The 17,844-nt window shown below is 38.5% G+C and overlaps 1 pseudogene; it reads left to right on the plus strand.

Annotated features, from left to right (window-relative positions):
• Positions 1 to 356: 356 nt before the first annotated feature.
• Positions 357 to 934, plus strand: LOC113609089 (splicing factor U2AF 35 kDa subunit-like; annotated as a pseudogene).
• The last annotated feature ends 16,910 nt before the right edge of the window (positions 935 to 17,844 follow it).

Below are 17,844 nucleotides of genomic sequence, written 5' to 3' on the forward strand. Positions count from 1 at the left end.
ACCACATTATAATTCACACATAAATTTATATACATTTTTGTGTATTTTCTGGATATTTTATCTGTATGTATTATTATAAATATGGTGCTCATCATTCTGCAACCATTACTTTTCAATTAAATATATCTTAAAGAACTTTCTATCTCAGTACATATAAATATGAATAATTCAATAGAGTGGATATACTATATTTAACTTAGTGATTATTATTATCATGAATATTTAAGTTTTTTTCTATTTGTTTTCTGTTATAGGCTGTTTTTTTAAATTGCTTTCCCCAAAGGTTGTGCCTATTTAAATTCCCTTCATAGAAGGTCAGCTTTGCAGGCAGTAGTATTGGCAGCGGCAGGTGGGAAATGGCACACGACTTGATCTCCATCTTTGGCACCAAAAATGACAAAGTCAACTATTCATTTTGTTTCACAATTGGAGTATGTCCTCATGGAGACAGATCCTCTCAGTCTCACAATAAACCAACCAGACCATTGCCTGCTTGAACATGTACCATAACCTTCAAAACTCTTCATTGCCTGCTGACAGTTTGTGCTGTGCTATGGGTGATGTCAAAATGCAAGTACATTATGATGAATTTTTTGAGGAGGTTTTTACAGAAATAGAAAAATAGGGTTAAGTTGAAGAGAAGAACGTCTGTGATAACCTTGGAGATCACCTAGGTGTAAACATGTATGTCAAGTTTTGTCCTGAAGAAGATGCAGAAAAGGATTTGATTGACTTGAGGCTCTCCTCTGGGACAGATGTCAGAGAAGCCTGATGCCACCAGTATGAAAAGGCAGTGTGTACAGGAGAAGGCTTCCGCAACTTCATGCGTTTGAAGCCCATTTCTAGAGAATTGTGGTGAGAGTTATATGGACACCATTGCAAGAAGCATAGATGGAGGTCAGGGTCTGGGGACCAGAGTGTGGACAGAAGGTAGTGGAGAGATCATGAAAGATGAGGGCAATTTTAAGCCATGCCATTTTTACCCTATGTCTTCTAGAAAGTGTAGTTGATTGACCAAACTAGTTCATAATGGGAATTTTTTTAAACAACAGCGACAAAACCAACAAGGATGGGTTTCTGAATAAAATCAGTAATGATATAGTAAAAAAATAAATAATACTCATCACAAGTTTATGAAGCTGACCATCTCATAAAACATTGGTTATTGTTTTAATATTGATTTTTTATTACAAACAATATTGAATATTTTGTTTGCTAATGGCCATTTATATTTATTTTCCTAGTTTTTTATTGTATCTTTATATTTTTACCACAAAATAGCATTCTTCATATATCAATAAGATTGTTTGGTTCTGGCCCCTAAAATGGGCAGGATTGAGCCTATATATTGGAGATCAATAGTACTAGCAGCTGAGTTGTAATTAGGAAAGGCAGGGACTAACAGACAGGTTATATTTGTTGTGCATAAAGACTACAAAATGAATAGCTATGAAATTAGGGATAGAATTAGATGAGGTTACCAAAGACAGAAACAAGCAGTTCAACATGGCTAAACAATGGATCTCATGTATTAGAAACATAATAAATAAGCTTAGAGAAGTGGGTTGGAGCCATATATTGTGGAGAACCATGAATTTCAGTTTGAAGAGTCTGTTTTGTTTTTGTTTCTCTTTTTCTGTAAGTAGAAAGAAATTTGTTAGGAGCTCCATTAGAGCCGTGCTGTAGTAAAATTAATCTCCCCACTGCTGAATTAGAATGGAGAGAGGCTGGAGTTAGGAAAACAAATTGAGTCCACTCTCTCACAAAAAATAAAAACAAACCTGAAGTGGTAGAAATACAAGACTTGTTAATTTAGCAACTGATCTGATGTGGAAGAAGGGTGGGGAGTAACAAGAAAAAGTAAAAAAAAAAATATGATTATAAGTGTTGATGTGAGGAGAATAGAGGTAAAATCAATAGAAAATAGTAAGGGAAACCATGCAGCAAAGCAAAGTAGTTAAGAACAAGGACCCTAGTGCTAGATTTTCAAGCTCAAGTCCTGGCTCTACTATTTACCAGCTGTATGACCGTGAGCAGTCACTGAAACATTCTGCGGCTCAGTTTCCTTATCTGTAAAATGGGAATGATGGTAGAAATTGTACCTACTTCAGAATTTAGTGCCTTATTTTATGTAAAGCACTTAGAACAATTCCTGATATTTTATTATTTACTAGTATTTTAAAAACCCCAAAAATGAAATTAAGTAAATTTGAAGATCTAATTGGCTTTATCCAGTGATTCATGGGTTGGGCATCATCCCATCTAGCAACTAGAAGAGAGTTCTGAGTACAAAATGGGAAATTTTTATAGACAGAAGGAGGGTGGGGTAAGAAACTATTAACAAAATAAAAGAAAGGGTTATTTTCAGGCCAGGACATCTTTTTTTTTTTTTTTTTTTTTTTTTTTTTTTTGTGGGAGAAGGGAAAGCAAAGAAGTTACCATGCAGATTGCTTCTTCTTCCTGTGGGAGATGGAGAGGCACATGACTGATGACCTTACTTGTACATGACAGAAAATTCCAGATTGGTCCATTAAGATTACATTTAAACTGCAATTAGATCAGGTATTAAATCTAGGTTTGGTATCATGGGCTTTAGCACAAGTGATGTCATTTGAGGCCTGTGGTTTTCTTATAACACTATATTTTAAAAAGATGATATGCTAAGTTTTGGAATTGTTAAGTTTATTAATAACCTATCTCAGTATTGAGAAACAGTGGAAGTTGAAAATTATATCTGAAACTCAAATGATAAGGAGGGTTTGACACATAGATTTTGGAGTCAATTTCATAGGTATAACTGAAACTCTCTGGGAGTAAATGTAATAAACCTAAATAAAGAAAGAAAAAAACAAAGGCAAAGAGGGACTAGGGCGAAATTGGGAGAATATCTAACTTTAAGATGTGGGGGACCACAGAAGAGGAGTCAGCTAAAGATACAGAAAAAGATCAGTAAGATTGTTAACAGAACTAATAGGCTGGTGAAGACTCAGAAAAAAAAGGCAAAAGTTTGACGAGAAATTATTGGTCAACAATATGAGTGACTTCAGAGAGTCTGGACTTCTTTTGCTTGATATTATGGAGTTTTTAAGAGTTTCTATCCACATTGAAGAATCTCCTCTGGTTCCCCTTTCAATGAATTCCACTGTCAAGATAGTATTCTCTCTCCTGAGGATTAGAGTGACTGGCATCTGTATCTGCTTAGAAAAATGAGAAAGAAATAAAGCTATCCTTATATTATTTAGATTATAAAAAATGTTGTTATGTACTTGCATTGAAAATGGCTCTCCGAGTTAAGAGAGACAGTTCATGCCTCCTCTTGGTTCTGGGAAATAGACTGCCACTAGAATGTACTTAGAGAATTACCAGAATAGATGACAGATGCAAACATCATAGTGAAGGGAAAAGGCTGAAATAAAACTTCTGCCAAAACAATCCAATGAAAATGTCAGTTACTTCAGGTCTAACTTTTTGAATGTCTCATTCTGTAATTTGGCATGAAATTGGGAGTGGATAAATTCAGGCAAGATACTTAGAGTAGGAAATTCTTAGTCTAAACAAGTTCATTAAAATTTCAGAGGCCTTTAACACCTCAGTAACAGCCTGCCCACAGGTTAACATTTATTGTTTTGAACTGCCAACATCTTGCTTTTATGGTATACATTTATATGCTAAATTGCCTATTTCGTTAAGCTGTAAGTTCTCATTTAACAGCATCAGAAATAAGATTTGACTATGTGTTTGTATTTTATTAGTGCTATACCAGACTTCCTAATAGCTCAAAATTCCTAAAGGCAGAAATTCATTGCATCCCCTTCATAAGATGCTTGCCTAAAATAATTTGTTATAAATACTACATTTGCATACACTTGAAGTTTTCAGACTTGGGTCGTCAGGAAAAGTGGACAAAATTACTTCATTTAATTTTGCCTTTAAGCAAATCATAAGTGAAAAGTTTAAGCAATTATATAAAGAAAATAAAAGTACAAGCTAACAAATGATTCTTTTCTTAATGATTTCAGAGTAAATCAGCAGGAAACTCCAGGGAAATGGATGCTGAGTAATGATACACTATTACAAGCATTCTCATGTATAACATAGAGTTGCCAGATATTTGCATGGTGGGTGAGAGAGTTCACTTGACTCTATTGAACATGATGTAATATTATGAAGTATTTAACACAGGAACTTCAAAATCCAAACCTCAATTTGATGTAGTGAGAAGAAAAAGTATTGGTTAAGGGCACAGATTGAAAAGGAAATTGAAAAATCCTACTCAGAAAAAGACTCTCTACACTGGTGGATAGCAGAGACTAAAGATACGTTCCATTTGGGAAACACCATGTCACCCACACTTTTCCACCTATTTTCAGAACCTTTTTCTCCTACACTTGAAATGCATTGGCATCAAAACACAAGGAGAATACTAGATTTATATAAATCAAGGCACAGAATTTTTAACCCATAAGTTATAAAGGATTTTATTCCCCTTGAAGATCTTTTTTTTTTTAAAAAATCTGGCATGAAAACGAATGAATGTTTTTTTTCTCCTTAGTGTTGAAAGAATTGGATATGTAAGGGAAATTAAATAAAGTGAAACAAATTTGTTGACTACTTAGTATGTGTCAGATACTAAGTCACTTTGTATTGGGCAGATTGGTCACCACTTCAACATGATTGTATCCCTTTTCATTTTGTCACAGCTTTTTGATTTAGGTGGTATCAATACAACACTTACTCCCAGCAACAGAATTTGATATTTTTTGTAAATTTCTTTGCTAAAGTTATTTGCTCAGTGTGGGAACATGACTGAGAAAGTCTCATAAGTGGGAACTCCAGGACTTTTGTTCAATATTTGGAGGAGACATGCTTTTTTCTTTCCCCCTTGATGAGAATAAGAAAGCATGTAAATCTGGGAGATGCTGTCAGCCACCCAGCTACGAGAGTAGTCAGCCCCCAGATAAAGCCAACATAAGAGAAGGGAAGAGCCAAGATATTTATAGGAAAACAGGGCTGCAATCCTCATGACATCATAAATCTCTATATCAAACCACGCTTCAGCCCACACTCTCTAACACTGAAAGCAAGCAGGACCCTCTGGGGCTCTCCTGGGCACAAAACCCTTTCCATTGCCCCCCACCCCACCCCCCAATTCTTGTTCTTAGGAAAAAGGTTTTCAGCCTTCTAGGCCTTCCCTGAGTTCCAAAGGGCAGATACAAACAGTTGTTAATCGGGGAAGGGCAGGAATGCAGGAAGAAACAATAGTGCAGTATGAGACCTTGGCCTGGTTCCTCCTTGGGAATGTGCCTAACAATTTTTTTCTTTTTGAATTTTATTTAATTTATTATTTTATACAACAGGTTCTTATTAGTATTTCATTTTATACATATTAGTGTATATATGTCAATCCCAATCTCCCAATTAATCCAACCACCACCCCCACCACTTTCCCCCTTGGTGTCCATACGTTTGTTCTCTACATCTGTGTCCATATTTCTGCCCTGCAAACCGGTTCATCTGTACCATTTTTCTAGGTTCCACATATATGTGTTAGCATACGGTATTTGTTTTTCTTTCTGACTTACTTCTCTCTGTATGACAGAACCTAAGTCCATCCACCTCACTACAAATAACTCAGTTTCATTCCTTTTTATTGCTGAGTAATATTCCATTGTATATATATACCACAACTTCTTTATCCATTCATCTGTCGATGGGCATTTGGGTTGCTTCCATGACCTGGCTATTGTAAATAGTGCTGCAATGAATATTGGGATGCATGTGTATTTTGAATTATGGTTCTATCTGGGTATATGCCCAGTAGTGGGATTGCTGGGTAATATGGTAATTCTATTTTTAGTTTTTTAAGGAACCTCCATACTGTTCTCCACAGTGGCTGTATCAATTTACATTCCCACCAACAGTGCAAGAGGGTTCCCTTTCTCCACATCCTCTCCAGCATTTACTGTTTGTAGGGCTTGATGATGGCCATTCTGACCAGTGTGAGGTGATACCTCATGGTAGTTGGTTGTTTTTTTTTTTTTTTTTTTTTTTGGTATGCAGGCCTCTCACTGCTGTGGCCTCTCCCGTTGTGGAGCACAGGTTCTGGACGTGCAGGCTTAGTGGCCATGGCTCACGGGCCCAGCCACTCCACGGTGTGTGGGATCCTCCCAGACTGGGGCATGAACCCATGTCCCCTGCATCCATAAGCAGACTCTCAACCACTGCACCACCAGGGAAGCCCCTCATTGTATTTTTGATTTGTATTTCTCTAATAATTACTGATGTTAAGCATCTTTTCATATGCTTCTTGGCCATCTGCATGTCTTCTTTGGAGAAATGTCTATTTAGGTCTTCTGCCCATTTTAGGATTGGTTTGTTTGCTTTTTAATATTGAGCTGCATGAGCTGTTTATATATTTTGGAGATTAATCCTTTGGCCATTGATTCATTTGCAAATATTTTCTCCCATTCTGAGGGTTGTCGTTTTGTCTTGTTTGTAGTTTCCTTTGCTTTGCAAAGGCTTTTAAGTTTCATTAGGTCCCATTTATTTACTTTTGTTTTTATTTCCATTACTCTAGGAGGTGGATCAAAAAAGATCTTGCTATGATTTATGTCAAAGAGAATTCTTCCTATGTTTTCCTCTAAGAGTTTTATAGTGTCCGGTCTTACATTTAGGTCTCTAATCCATTTTCAGTTTATTTTTGTGTATCGTGTTAGGGAGTATTCTAATTTCATTCTTTTACATGTAGCTGTCCAGTTTTTCCAGCACCACTTATTGAAGAGACTGTCTTTTCTCCATTGTATATCCTTGCCTCCTTTGTAATAGATTAGTTGACCATATGTGTGTGGCTTTATCTCTGGGCTTTCTATCCTGTTCCATTGATGAATATTTCTGTTTCTGTGCCAGTACCATACTGTCTTGATTACTGTAGCTTTGGAGTATAGTCTGAAGTCAGGGAGTCTGATTCTTCCAGTTCCAGTTTTTCCCCTCAAGACTGCTTTTGCTATTTGGGGTCTTTTTTGTCTCCATACAAATTTTAAGACTTTTTGTTCTAGTTCTGTAAAAAATGCCATTGGTAATTTGATAGGGGTTGCACTGACTCTGTAGATTGCTTGGGTAGTATAGTCATTTACAAAATATTGATTCTTCCAATCCAAGGACATGGTAAATCTCACCATCTGTTTGCATAATCTTTAATTTCTTTCATCAGTGTCTTATAGTTCTGTGCATACAGGTCTTTTGTCTCCCTAGGTAAGTTTTTTCCTAGGTATTTTATTTTTTTTGTTGCAGTGGTAAATGGGAATTTTTCCTTAATTTCTCTTTCAGATTTTTCATCATTAGTGTATAAGAATGCAAGAGATTTCTGTGTATTAATTTTGTATCCTGCAGCTTTACCAAATTAATTGATTAGCTCTAGTAGTTTTCTGGTGGCATCTTTAGGATTATCTATGTATAGTATCCTGTCATCTGCAAATAGTGACAGTTTTACTTCTTCTTTCCCTATTTGGATTCCTTTAATTTCTTTTTCTTCTCTGATTTGTGCGGCCAGGGCTTCCAAAACTGTGTTGAATAATAGTGGTGAGAGTGGGCATCCTTGTCTTGCTCCTGATCTTAGAGGAAATGCTTTCAGTTTTTCACCATTGAGTATGATGTTTGCTGTGGGTTTGTCATATATGGCCTTTATTATGTTGAGGTAGGTTTCCTCTATGCCCACTTTCTGAATAGTTTTTTTTTTTTTGTCATAAATTGGTGTTGAATTTTGTCAAAAGATTTTTCTGCATCTATTGAGATGATCATATGGTTTTTATTCTTCAATTTGTTAATATGGTGTATCACATTGATTGATTTGTGTATATTGAAGAATCCTTGCATCCCTGGGCTAAATCCCACTTGATCACAGTGAATGATCCTTTTAATGTGTAGTTGGATTCTGTTTACCAGTATTTTGTTGAGGACTGTTGCATCTATATTCATCAGTGTTACTGGTCTGTAATTTTCTTTTTTTGTATTATGTTTGCCTGGTTTTGGTATCAGGGTGATGGTGGCCTCATAGAATGAGTATGGGACACTTCCTTCCTCTGCAACTTTTTGGAAGAGTTTGAGATGGATGGGTGTTAGTTATTCTCTAAATGTTTGATAGAATTCACCTGGGAAGCCATCTTGTCCTGGACTTTTGTTTGTTGGAAAATTTTTAATCACAGTTTCAATTCCAGTACTTGTGATTGGTCTGTTCATATTGTCTATTTCTTTCTGGTTCCGTCATGGAAGGTTATACCTTTCTGAGAATTTGTCCATTTCTTCCTGGTTGCCCATTTTATTGGCATAGGGTTGCTTGTAGTAGTCTCTTAGGATGCTTTGTATTTCTGCAGTGTCTGTTGTAACTTCTCCTTTTTCATTCCTAATTTTATTGATTTCAGTCCCCTCCCTCTTTTTCTTGATGAGTCTGGCTAATGGTTTATCAATTTTGTTTATGTTCTCAAAGAACCAGCTTTTAGTTTTATTGATCTTTGCAATTGTTTTCTTTGTTTCTATTTCATTTATTTCTGTTCTGATCTTTATGATTTCTTTCCTTCTAAGACTTTGGGTTTTGTTTGTTCGTTTTTTCTCTAGTTCCATTTGGTGTAATGTTAGATTGTTTATTTGAGACTTTTCTTGTTTCTTGAGGTAGGCTTGTATTGCTATAAACTTCCCTCTTAGAACTGCTTTTGCTGCATCCCATAGGTTTCAGATCATCGTGTTTTCTTTGTCATTTATCTCTAGAGAGTTTTTGATTTCCTCTTTGATTTCCTCAGTGATCTCTTGGTTATTTAGTAACATATTGTTTAGCCTCTATGTGTTTTTGTTTTTGTTTTGTTTTTCTCCCTATAATTGATTTCTAATCTCATATCGTTTTGGTCAGAAAAGATGCTTGATATGATTTCAATTTTCTTAAATTTACTGAGGCTTGATTTTTGACCCAAGATGTGATCTATCCTGGAGAATGTTCCATGTGCACTTGAAAAGAAAATGTAATCTGCTGTTTTTGGATAGCATGTCCTGTAAATATCAATTCAATCTATCTGGTCTATGGTGTCATTTAAAGCTTGTGTTTCCTTATTAATTTTCTCTTTGGATGATCTGTCCATTGCTGTAAGTGAGGTGTTAAATTCCCCCACTCTTACTGTGTTACTGATTTCCTCTTTTAGAGCTCTTAGCAGTTCCCTTATATATTGAGATGTGCCTATAGTGTGTATATATATTTATAATTGTTATATCTTTTTCTTGGATTAATCCATTGATAATTATGTAGTGTCCTTCCTTATCTCTTGTAACATTCTTTATTTTAAAGTCTCTTTTGTCTGATATGAGTATTGCTATGCCAACTTTCTTTTGATTTCCATTTTCATGGAATATCTTTTTCCATTCCCTCACTTTCAAACTATATGTGTCCCTAGATCTGAAGTGGGTCTCTTGTTGACAGCATATATATGGGTCTTGTTTTTGTATCCATTCGGCAAGCCTCCTTCTTTTGATTGGAGCATTTAATCCATTCACGTTTAAGGTAATTATCCATACAATCCAATTACCATTTTCTTAATTGTTATGGGCTTCTTTTTGTAGGTGCTTTTCTTCTTTTGTGTTTCCCACTTAGACAAGTTCCATTAGCATTTGTTGCAGAGCTGGTTTGGTGGTGCTGAGTTCTCTTAGCTTTTGCTTGTCTGTAAAGTTTTTGATTTCTCTGTTGAATCTGAATGAGATCTTTGCTGGGTAGAGTAATCTTGGTTGTAGGTTCTTCCCTTTCATCACTTTAAATATATCATGCTACTCCCTTCTGGTTTGCAGAGTTTCTGCTGAAAAATCAGCTGTTAACCTTATGGGAGTTCCCTTGTATATTATTTGTCATTTTTCCCTTGTTGCTTTCAATAATTTTTCTTTGCCTTTAATTTTTGTCAGTTTGATTACTATGTGTCTTGGTATGTTTCTCCTTTGATTTATCCTGCCTGGGACTCTATGCGTTTCCTGGACTTGGGTGGTTATTTCCTTTCCCATGTCAGGGAAGTTTTCGACTATAATCTCTTCAAATATTTTCTTGTGACCTTTCTCTCTCTATTCTCCTTCTGGGACCCCAAATGGGAAAGTTGTTGCATTTAAGGTTGTCCCAGAGGTCTCTTAAGCTGCTTTCATTTCTTTTCATTCTTTTTTCTTTATTCTGTTCCACAGTGGAGAATTCCATCATTTTGTCTTGCAGGTCACTTTTCCGTTCTTCTGCCTCAGTTATTCTGCTATTGATTCCTTCTAGTGTATTTTTCATTTCAGTTATTGCATTGCTCATCTCTGTTTGTTCTTTAATTCTTCTAAGTGTTTGTTCTTTAATTCTTCTAGGTGTTTGTGAAACATTTCTTGCATCTTCTCGATCTTTGTCTCCATTCTTTTTCTGAGGTCCTGGATCATCTTCACTATCATTATTCTGAATTCTTTTTCTGGAAGGTTGCTTATCTCCACTTCATTTATTTGTTTTTCTGGGGTTTTATCTTGTTCCTTCAACTGCTACATAGCCCTCTGCCTTTTCATCTTGTCTATCTTTCTGTGAATGTGGTTTTTGTTCCACAGGCTGAAGGATTGTATTTCTTCTTCCTTCTGCTGTCTGCCCTCTGGTGGATGAGGCTATCTAAGAGGGTTTTTCAAGTTTCCTGTTTGGAGGGACTGGTGGTGGGTAGAGCTGGCTGTTGTTCTGGTGGACAGAGCTCAGTAAACCTTTAATCTGCTTGTCTGCTGATAGGTGGGGCTGGGTTCCCTCCCTGTCGGTTGTTTGGCCTGAGGCAACCTAACCCTGGAGCCTACCAGGCTCTTTTTGGGGGCTAATGGTGGACTCTGGGAAGGCTCATGCCAAGGAGTACTTCCCAGAACTTCTGTTGCCAGTGTCCTTGTCCTCATGGTGAGCCACAGCCACCCCCATCTGCGCAGGAAACCCACCAACACTAGCAGTTAGGTCTGGTTCAGTCTCCTATGGGGTCACTTCTCCCTCCCCTGGGTTCCAATGCTCACACTACTTTGTGTGTGTGCTCCAAGAGTGGAGTCTTTGCTTTCCTCAGTCCTGTCAAAGTCCTGCAATCCAATCCCACTAGCCTTCAAAGTCTGATTCTCTAGGAATTCCTCCTCCTGTTGCCAGACCTCCAGGTTGGGAAGCCTGACATGCGGTTTAGAACCTTCACTCCATTCGGTGGACTTCTGTGGTATAAGACTCACTCCAGATGGAGAGGAAGATGGCGGAAGAGTAAGACGCGGAGATCACCTTCCTCTCCACAGATATACCAGAAATACATCTACACGTGGAACAACTGCTACAGAACACCTACTGAAGGCTGGCAGAAGACCTCAGACCTCCCAAAAGGCAAGAAACTCCCCACGTACCTGGGAAGGGAAAAAACAGAGACAAAAGAATAGGAACGGCACCTGCACCAGTGGGAGGGAGCTGTGAAGGAGGAGAAGTTTCCACACACTAGGAAGCCCCTTCACGGGCGGAATCTGCGGGAGGCGGAGGGGGGAGCTTCAAAGCCGCGGAGGAGTGCACAGCAACGGGTGCGGAGGGCAAAGCGGGGAGATTCCTGCACAGAGGATTGGTGCCGACCGGCACTCACCAGCCCGAGAGGCTTGTCTGCTCACCCGGTGGGGCAGGCGGGGCTGCGAGCTGAGGCTCTGAGGCTCGGGTTTCGGTTTCGAATGGAGCACAGGGAGAGGACTGGGGTTGGCGGCTTGAACATAGCCTGAAGGGGTTAGTGCACCACCGCTAGCCGGGAGGGAGTCCGGGGAAAAGTCCGCACCTGCCGAAGAGGCAAGAGACTTTTTCTTCCCTCTTTGTTTCCTGGTGCGTGAGGAGAGGGGTTTAAGAACGCTGCTTAAAGGAACTCCAGAGACGGGCGTGAGCCGCGGCTAAAAGCGCAAACCTCAGAGACAGGCGCGAGCTGTGGCTAAAAGCGCGGACCCCCAGAGACAGGCGCGAGCCATGGCTAAAAGCGCGGACCCCAGAGATGGGAGGGAGACGCTAAGGCTGCTGCTGCCACCAACAAGGGGCCTGTGTGCGAGCACAGGTCACTCTCCACACCCCTCTTCCGCGGAACCTGTGCAGCCCGCCACTGCCAGGTTCCCGGGATCCAGGGACAACTTCCCTGGGAGAACGCACGGCGGGCCTCAGGCTGGTGCAAAGTCATGTCGGCCTTTGCTGCCGCAGGCCCGCCCCGCACTCCGTGCCCCTTCCTCCCCGCCGGCCTGAGTGCGCCAGAGCCCCCGAATCAGCGGCTCCTTTAACACCGTCCTGTCTGAGCAAAAACCAGACACCCTCCAGCAACCTACATGAAGAGGCAGGGCCAAATCCAAAGCTGAGCCCCAGTGAGCTGTGAGAACAAAGAAGAGAAAGGGAAATCTCTCCCAGCAGCCTCAGAAGCAGCGGATTAAAGCTCCACAATCAACTTGATATACCCTGCATCTGTGGAATACCTGAATAGACAACCAATCATCCCAAATTAAGGAAGTGGACTTTAGGAGCAAGATCTATGAGTTTTTTCCCTTTTCCTCTTTTTGTGAATGTGTATGTGTATGCTTCTGTGTGAGATCTTGTCTGTGTAGTCTTGCTTCTACCATTTGTCCTAGGGTTCTATCCATCCATGGTTTTTATTTTGATTTTCTTCTTAATAATTAATTTTAATAACATTATTATACTTTACCTTCGTTCTTTCTTTCTTTCTTTCTTTCTTTCTTTCTTTCTTTCTTTCTTTCCTTCCTTCCTTCCCTCCTTTAGACAACGAATCATCCCAAATTGAGGAGGTGGTCTCTGCGAGCAAGATTCATGATTTTTCCCCCTTTACCTCTTTTAGTGAGGGTGTATGTGTATGCTTCTGTGTAAGATTTTGTCTGTATAGCTTTGCTTCCAACATTTGTCCTAAGGTTCTATCCGTCCCTTTTTTTTTCCTAAATAAGTATTTTTTAATTCAATAACTTTATTATACTTTATTTTATTTTTACTGTATCTTCTTTCTTTCTGTCTTTTTTCCTTCTTTCCCTCTTTCCTTCCTTCCTCCCTCCCTGTCTCCCTCCTTTTTTTCCTTGTCTACTTTCCTTCTTTGCTTCTTTCTTTCTTTCTTAATTCCATCCTTCCTTCCTTCCTTCCCTCCGTTCCTTCTTTCTTTCCTCATACTTATACTAATTCTCCCTACGTTTTCTCCCTTTTATTCTGAGCTGTGTGGATGAAAGGCTCTTGGTGCTCCAGCCAGGAATCAGGGCTCTGTCTCTGAGGTGGGAGAGCCAAATTCAGGACACTGGTCAACAAGAGACCTCCCAGCTTCACATAATATCAAACGGCGAAAACCTCCCAGAGACCTCCATCTTAACACCAGCACCCAGCTTCACTCAACGACCAGCAAGCCACAGTGCTGGAAAACCTATGCCAAACAACTAGCAAAACAGGAACACAACCCCACCCATTAGCAGAGAGGCTACCTAAAATCATAATAAGGCCACAGACACCCCAAAACACACCACCAGACGTGAACCTGCCCACTAGAGAGACAAGATCCAGCCTCATCCACCACAACACAGGCACTAGTCCCCTCCACCAGGAAGCCTACACAACCCACTGAACCAACCTTAGCCAATGGAGACAGACATCAAAAACAGCGGGAACTCTGAACCTGCAGTCTGCAAAAAGGAGACCCCAAACACAGTAAGATAAGCAAAATGAGAAGACAGAAAAACACACAGCAGATAAAGGAGCAAGATAAAAATGTACCAGACCTAACAAATGAAGAGGAAATAGGCAGTCTACCTGAAAAAGAATTCAGAATAATGATAGTAAGGATGATCTGAAATCTTGGAAATAGAATGGACAAAATGCAAGAAACAGTTAACAAGGACCTAGAAGAAATAAAGATGAAACAAGCAATGATGAACAACACAATAAATGAAATTAAAAGTACTCTAGATGGGATCAATAGCAGAATAACTGAGGCAGAAGAACGGATAAGTGACCTGGAAGATAAAATAGTGGAAATAACTACTGCAGAGCAGAATAAAGAAAAAAGAATGAAAAGAACTGAGGACAGTCTCAGAGACCTCTGGGACAACATTAAACGCACCAACATTCGAATTATAGGGGTTCCAGAAGAAGAAGAGAAAAAGAAAGGGACTGAGAAAATATTTGAAGAGATTATAGTTGAAAACTTCCCTAATATGGGAAAGGAAATAGTTAATCAAGTCCAGGAAGCACAGAGAGTCCCATACAAGATAAATACAAGGAGAAATACGCCAAGACACATGTTAATCAAACTGTCAAAAATTAAATACAAAGAAAGCATATTAAAAGCAGCAAGGGAAAAACAACAAATAACACATAAGGGAATCTGCATAAGGTTAACAGCTGATCTCTCAGCAGAAACCCTACAAGCCAGAAGGGAGTGGCAAGACATACTGAGAGTGATGAAGGAGAAAAACCTGCAACCAAGACTACTCTACCCAGCAAGGATCTCATTCAGATTTGATGGAGAAATTAAAACCTTTACAGACAAGCAAAAGCTGAGAGAGTTCAGCACCACCAAACCAGCTTTACAACAAATGCTAAAGGAACTTCTCTACACAAGAAACACAAGAGAAGGAAAAGACCTACAATAACGAACCCAAAACAATTTAGAAAATGGGAATAGGAACATACATATCGATAATTACTTTAAATGCAAATGGACTAAATGCTCCCGCCAAAAGACACAGATTGAATAGATGCCAAAACAAGACCCTTATATATACTGTCTAAAAAGACCCACTTCAGACCTAGAAACACATACAGACTGAAAGTAAGGGGATGGAAAAAGATATTCCATGCAAATGGAAACCAAAAGAAAGCTGGAGTAGCAATTCTCATATCAGACAAAATAGACTTTAAAATAAGGACTATTAAAAGAGACAAAGAAGGACAGTACATAATGATCAAGGGATCGATCCAAGAAGAAGATATAACAATTGTAAATATTTATGCACCCAACATAGGAGCACCTCAATACATAAGGCAAATACTAACAGCCATAAAAGGGGAAATCGACAGTAACACATTCATAGTAGGGGACTTTAACACCCCACTTTCACCAATGGACAGATCATCCAAAATGAAAATAAATAAGGAAACACAAGCTTTAAATGATACATTAAACAAGACGGAGTTAATTGATATTTATAGGACATTCCATCCAAAAACAACAGAATACACATTTTTACCAAGTGCTCATGGAACATTCTCCATGAAAGTTCATATCTTGTGTCAAAAATCTAGCCTTGGTAAGTTTAAGAAAATTGAAATTGTATCAAGTATCTTTTCCGACCACAACTCTATGAGTCTAGATATCAATTACAGGAAAAGATCTATAAAAAATACAAACACATGGAAGCTAAACAATACACTACTTAATAACGAAGTGATCACTGAAGAAATCAAAGAGGAAATAAAAAAATACCTAGAAACAAATGACAATGGAGACAAAACGACCCAAAACCTATGGGATGCAGCAAAAGCAGTTCTAAGGGGGAAGTTTATAGCAATACAAGCCCACCTTAAGAAGCAGGAAACATCTCGAAAAAACAACGTAACCTTGCACCTCAAGCAATTAGTGAAAGAAGAACCAAAAAACCCCAAAGCTAGCATAAGGAAAGAAATCATAAAAATCAGATCAGAAATAAATGAAAAAGAAATGAAGGAAACAATAGCAAAGATCAATAAAACTAAAAGCTGGTTCTTTGAGAAGATAAACAAAATAGATAAACCACTAGCCAGACTCATCAAGAAAAAAACGGAGAAGACTCAAATCAATAGAATTAGAAATGAAAAAAGAGAGGTAACAACTGACACTGCAGAAATAAAAAAGATCATGAGAGATTACCACAGGCAAATCTATGCCAATAAAATGGACAATCTGGATGAAATGGACAAATTCTTAGAAAGGCACAACCTGCCAAGACTGAATCAGGAAGAAATAGAAAATATGAACAGACCAATCACAAGCACTGAAATTGAAACTGTGATTAAAAGTCTTCCAACAAAAAAAAGCCCAGGACCAGATGGCTCAACAGGAGTATTCTATCAAACATTTAGAGAAGAGCTAATACCTATCCTTCTCAAACTCTTCCAAAATATAGCAGAGGGAGGAACACTCCCAAATTCCTTCTACGAGGCCACCATCACCTTGATACCAAAACCAGACAAGGATGTCACAAAGAAAGAAAACTACAGGCCAATATCACTGATGAACATAGACGCAAAATTCCTCAACCAAACACTAGCAAACAGAATCCAACAGCACATTAAAAGGATCATACACCATGATCAAGTGGGGTTTATTCCAGGAATGCAAGGATTCTTCAATATACGCAAATCTATCAATGTGATAAACCATATTAAAAATTGAAGGAGAAAAACCACATGATCATCTCAATAGATGCAGAGAAAGCTTTTGACAAAATTCAACACCCATTTATGATAAAAACCCTACAGAAAGTAGGCTTAGAGGGAATTTTCCTCAACATAATAAAGGCCATATATGACAAGTCCACAGCAAACATCATCCTCAATGGTGAAAAACTGAAAGCATTTCCACTAAGATCAGGAACAAGACAAGGTTGCCCACTCTCAACACTCTTATTCAACATAGTTTTGGAAGTTTTAGCCACAGCAATCAGAGAAGAAAAGGAAATAAAAGGAATCCAAATCGGAAAAGAAGAAGTAAAGCTGTCACTGTTTGCAGATGACATGATCCTATACACAGAGAACCCTAAAGATGCTACCAGAAAAATACTAGAGCTAATCAATGAATTTGGTAAAGTGGCAGGATACAAAATTAATGCAGAGAAATCTCTGGCATTCCTATATACTAATGATGAAAAATCTGAAAGTGAAATCAAGAAAACACTCCCATTTACCATTGCAACAAAAAGAATAAAATATCTAGGAATAAACCTACCTAAGGAGACAAAAGACCTGTATGCAGAAAATTTTAAGACACTGATGAAACAAATTAAAGATGGTACAAATAGATTGAGAGATATGCCATGTTCTTGGATTGGAAGAATCAACATTGTGAAAATGACTCTACTACCCAAAGCAATCTATAGATTCAATGCAATCCCTATCTAACTATCACTGGCATATTTCACAGAACTAGAACAAAATATTTTGCAATTTGTATGGAAACACAAAAGACCCCGAATGGCCAAAGCAATCTTGAGAACGAAAAACAGAGCTGGAGGAATCAGGCTCCCTGACTTCAGACTACACTACAAACCTACAGTAATCAAGACAGTATGGTACTGGCACAAAAACAGAAACATAGAATACGGTCACCTTATCTTTGATAAAGGAGGCAGGAAGGTACAGTGGAGAAAGGACAGCCTCTTCAATAAGTGGTGCTGGGAAAACTGGACAGCTACATGTAAAAGTATGAGATTAGATCACTCCCTAACACCATACACAAAAATAAGCTCCAAATGGATTAAAGACCTAACTGTAAGGCCAGAAACTATCAAACTCTTAGAGGAAAACATAGGCACAACACTCTATGACATAAATCACAGCAAGATCCTCTCTGACCCAACTCCTAGAGAAATGGAAATAAAAACAAAAATAAACAAATGGGACCTAATGAAACTTCAAGGCTTTTGCACAGCAAAGAAAACCATAAACAAGACCAAAAGACAACCCTCAGAATGGGAGAAAATATTTGCAAATGAAGCAACTGACAAAAGATTAATCTCCAAAATTGAGGTTATGGGGAAGGGGAAGGGTGAGCTGTGACAGGGCGAGAGAGAGTCATGGGCATATACGCACTAACAAAC

The sequence above is a fragment of the Aethalodelphis obliquidens genome, unplaced genomic scaffold (genome assembly GCF_003676395.1).
Source record: "Aethalodelphis obliquidens isolate GAN/ISIS:26980383/991018 unplaced genomic scaffold, ASM367639v1 scaffold54, whole genome shotgun sequence".
NCBI lineage: Eukaryota > Metazoa > Chordata > Mammalia > Artiodactyla > Delphinidae > Aethalodelphis > Aethalodelphis obliquidens.